The 5,000-nt window shown below is 43.3% G+C and overlaps 1 protein-coding gene across 1 annotated transcript in view; it reads left to right on the top strand.

Moving 5' to 3' along the window:
- stard15 (StAR-related lipid transfer (START) domain containing 15) overlaps window positions 1-5,000 on the top strand; it is a 15,513-nt gene that overhangs the window by 940 nt on the left and 9,573 nt on the right. The gene's annotated exons all lie outside the window — the stretch shown is intronic.

Below are 5,000 nucleotides of genomic sequence, written 5' to 3' on the forward strand. Positions count from 1 at the left end.
ACTTAACCGGGTGGTGACCCTCCACTGTGGCCAGCTCGCTCCCTATCGGTCCCTGGCTCCAACAGAGGAGGTACCGGGAGATGAGGACCAGCTCCGAGCAACCGCCACTGTTGCGTAGGAGAGCGCCAACGACGCGGCGTTCCCTCTACGCCGTCTCTCCGCCGGCTCTGAATCTGTGAGATAACCACGCCCCATATATTTGCATATAAGAAATGGAAACGTAGCACTATGTAATACAAGCGTCCTGAAATAAATAAATGTGGCATTATGAAACAAAACTCCCCTTAAATGAATAAAAGTGGAATTATGAAATAAAAGTCACCTGAAATGAATAAAGATAGTCTTTTGAAAAATGTTCCTTTTAAAATAAATAACAAAAAATCATTTATTTATTTATTGAACTATAATTACTCATTTATATATTTATATTTACATTATTTCTATGTATTGCCTCATTATTTAATTCAGGATTTATTTCATAGGCATTCATTATTATTCATTTCACAGGCATATTTATTTGATGATATTGACTCAAATGGTGTTAAATTCCTCCCCTCCTATCTTCCTTCCTTAATTCCTTTGAGGGACGCCTAGAGACATTGCTTCATTCTTTCTCTTCATCTCTCATTCCTTCCTTCCTTAATTTCTCAGGAATGGGGAGGCTGCCCTCTTCCTTCCTCCATCATTTCTTTATTTCTTTCTTTCTTTCTTTCTTTCTTTCTTTTTTTCTTTCTTTCTTTCTTTCTTTCTTTCTTTCTTTCTTCCACCGTTCCCTCCTTCCTCCTCCAAGGACACAACCTTTCCATAGCTGAAGAAGCTGTCGCGCGGCAGCTGGTGTCTTAGGACCTAATGCGTCAGTATAGAAATCAATATATAGAGACATAAACCTAATTTCATATCTGTTTGCAGGTATATTTTAATTTAAGTGTTATTTCTTGAACTTGAACTTGAACTTGAACTTGTGTGCTGTTAGCCTCTGCTGGAAGGTCTATATTATTTAATCAGACACAAGCTGACTCTTTGTGATCCGTGTGGGGGCGGGGGGGAGTTATAGTCTGGACCTCAGAGAAGCATTTGTGTGAACCTATGGAACCCCCTGGCCAAATTCATTACCTGCACTGAGGAAGAGCCATCTGTCAGCAAGGCACTGAAGCTCTTTGTGATAAAGAGTGAGGAGTGATTTTGCTGAGTCAGATCAGACTGTGATTGATATTAACAAGAGAGGCCAAGTTCATGGGTTTTTTTGTTTCCATTTGACATTAAATGCGAGGGGGGGGTCATATTTTGAGCGTGTCTACAGGTGCAATTGTAGAGTCACATGAAGCAAGTAAAACAACAAGATCATGGGCTTCACTTAAGCAGCCCTGAATGACACCAATCACCTCATCGTAATGCTACTGCTGCAGTTGACAGGTCGCAGGAGTGAGCAGTACTCATTAGTACGGGAACTCATTTTGCAGCAGTCCCAACAGGATTCTGTAACCGTGCGCACACATACACTTGACATATGATGCAAGACCAGAGGATTCATCTTTCTTGGTCAGGGTCGTGAGGATATCCATGACAGCTGAAAGCCAGCTTGAATCACCAGTCAAGACAAAGAACCATGCTGCTGCTGTTGTTATTTTGTTTCAGGCTCCAAAATTCTAGGTTCTATTTATTTTGGAACAACCTACATATATAATACAAAAGAAGTCTGAATATGCTTGGACACACATACAACATTTAAATTATAATGCACTGTGTGAGATTAGAGATACAACAGTATTTTTAACAATTGGACACTGGAGGCTGCCCAGTATTGGAAATTGCGTCCACTATTTCACACTGGCTTCAACTACAGCCTTCTACTGTTGGTCACTGGAAGCTGCCCTGTACAATAATTTAATATAGTTTACTGTATATACTGGGAGCGCCACCAAGTCTTCTGTTGTTGACCCTTGAAGTTGTCCATTGCAACCAGTCTGGAGTTTTCCAGTACAACCACAGTCTACAACCATTATAAGCTGGGAGCTTTCTGGCCTCGCTCTTTCATTGTGGCACCAGGGACCTTGCTGCTTACTGAACCACGCTTTGCAATCAGAGGAATGCATCAACCTATCAGAGCAAACCCCCAGTGACTTCCTGCGGAGGACCAGCCACCGTCTTTGAGCCAAGTGTCAGTATGCTGAAAAATTAAAAGCGGAAAAGGGCGGTAATGGTTTGCAGTGTGCAGGAAACCCGAGGACTGCCCGCGTCCTTGGTCCCTGGCAGGGCTACACGGGAAAGCTGGCCAAAGGAGTTATTGTCTCTGCTGTATCGGCTGTTTATTGAACCATCTACTGTATATGCTGCACGCACCAGGATAGTTGAATGATTTATTAAAGTCTGATAGTCCGTCTTTGTCCTGTATGATACAGCACTACATTTATTTGCCGAGCCAAATGTGATTTCTGAGCCTTGCTGACTGGATCCTTTTGGAACTCTGGTGAACCAGAGCTGTGTTCCTTCTGGCTTTCTGTAGCTGTGGATGTCATACACTAACTTTGAAGCACTAAGCAGTATTTAAAGTCAGTAATTATTCTATGAATCATACTGAAAAGGTAGGTCTGGTTCACGCTGTAATCCACTCCATATAACAGCTGAGCCAATTTAAGAAGCACTTCTATTAAATTTGTCTTATAAACTCCTTGTTTCAATAAGCAACCTGGCAACGTTTTCCACCACGACCTTCACATTTTCCTCCATGTAAAGCAACTAATTAGAATTGTGCAAGGAGAGGATTTTTTTTTAACACCTTGAAGCCTAATATGCAGCGTTAACAACCTTAGTCGGTTATTCCATTGAGGGGACGTACAGTAGGTCTCTGGGTACATACAGTAGGCTCCCTATCGCACCAGGTAGAAGAGGATGATATAAGAGAGTATCATCTAGTTGGTGTCTGTTTCCTAATCATTTTGTGTGATTGCCTTTGGCTTCTGGCTAAGTTTCCCCCATGCTGCCCTCCCGTCCCGCTGTGGAGAGGAAGCTCTTTGCCTCAGGTTTAACTGATGACCCCGAGGTACAGCCCCGTTTGCATATGGATGAGGAAGAGTAGGAAGCTTCTGAGAGAAGGAAGTGAGAGTGGCGTGTGGACGAACCAGCGGTAGGTGAGATTTGGGGGAGTTTGGGTTAGAGGGGTCGGGCCCTGGCTTCAGGCTCCGGGAACATTCCTGGCAAGCAGGACTCAGCGTGGAGGTGAGGTGGGAAGACGGATGTTGATGAAGGTGGTGATGATGATGATGATGATGATGATGATGATAGGAGCGGGTTTAATAATTCAGTTCCTCTTTCAGGAGCAGCGAGGCACATCTTCGTACACATGAATAATTAAACCTTCTGCTGGCAGTGACGACACCCTGTACGTAAAGATGAGGAAGACCGAGAGAAGGGGAAGTTGTTTCAATTTCGGCCGCTAAAAAAGCTGAACTCCGGCGCCGTTAAACATGAAGCTTAAGATTTCAGACGCCGGACTGAAGGAAAGCTGTTCTGTTCTGTTAGTTTCTGTAGCGAGTTGAAGCTTTTTGTTATTTCCAGCTGTACTTATCTGTGGAAACTCTATGCCATTGTAATGAAATATCTACTCTTTCCAAGTGGAGTTGTTGGAAAATCCAACATTTGATGTTTTTTTTTTAAACTGGCACTTTATAGGAAACATCCATTCAATGTATTTGCGTTATGCATGTGCTTCTCTATATGCTGGTGGCGGGGTCGAGGCAAGAATGCGGTGATCAGGCTTGGCGAGACATGAAAGACGGCCGCAGTGAATAAGATAAATGAAAATTAATATCCCCCCCCCCTCAAGTGAGCAAGGGGAAAAAAAACAAAAAACGAATCAATGATCCTTGTCACGGAATGGAAGGTAAACCCAGATGTAAAAATAAACCCCCCAAAAAAACAGATGGATTACCACTTTAAAGTGATTTCAACCAAGTTAAGCTAAGTGGAAGAGAGGCTGACGGGAGAGAGATAAGTGGGGGAGAGAAAAGCGACTTGTGAAGCTGAGTGACAGGTTAATAGGATGAGTTTAGGATGAGAGTGGTGAGGAGAGTTGGTCTTTTCAGCGGATTTTCTGCTGTGCGCCCAAGGTCTGAATCGAATTTGGCTGAGGAAAAACTGCTGGCCTCTGACGATGCGTGCTCTTCAGGTCGACTATTATTTATTATCAAAGAGAGAGAAGGAGTAAAAGGGACGTGCATTACTCTTTTTTTACTACTGTTGCTGTCATTTGATCGTCCCAATTCTGTATTCTGACTGCTTTTTATTATTTCCTAAACAGCCATGCCTAATAACACTCGCTCAGTTGAAGTGGGATAATGAGACAGCGAGATTGAGGGACACGGAGGAAAGAGGGCAGAGAAAGATAAATCAACAGAGCAATGGAGAGAGGTGGCTTATGAATGATTAAGGCCACAGGAGAGCCACGCTGATTGAGTTACATGGAGCGTTTGCCGCGCTCACCTGCGCGGTGTCTGATGTCTGTCGCTCAGAACGGTGTACAGGTTGGCAACCAAAGCAACCTCGTGAGAATACTGCAGCGGAAAAATGTGACGTCTCCCTGCCGGTACCGGAGTACTGTATAGTAACTGACCCCTGGCTGCTCCGCCTCCGGTCTCTTTTTACAGAGCAGGGCAACTGAAGGGGAAAAAAAAAAAAGTTTTGTTTTGTAAGTGGAAGTGGGGCCCATTGTGCTGCTTTTTTTTTTTTTTTGGTCTTTCTCTCTCTGCCTGGATGGTCTCCTCCTGCACCCTCCATAGTTAAGATGCAAAATGGCTTGCAAAAAAAGCTTGTTCTTCAGATGCACACACATACACACACACACTGAAGGACTTCCAGGGAAAAATAATTGTGATGTATGTTATATTCTGCATGACACAGGCCCTCAGCTGTTTGGCACTGTAAATAATTTCCCACAATATAAATTACATCACAATGACTATAAACATAATAGACAATTCGCTTGATCTAATGCTCCATGATGA

The sequence above is a fragment of the Zeus faber genome (assembly GCF_960531495.2).
Source record: "Zeus faber genome assembly, chromosome: 10".
NCBI lineage: Eukaryota > Metazoa > Chordata > Actinopteri > Zeiformes > Zeidae > Zeus > Zeus faber.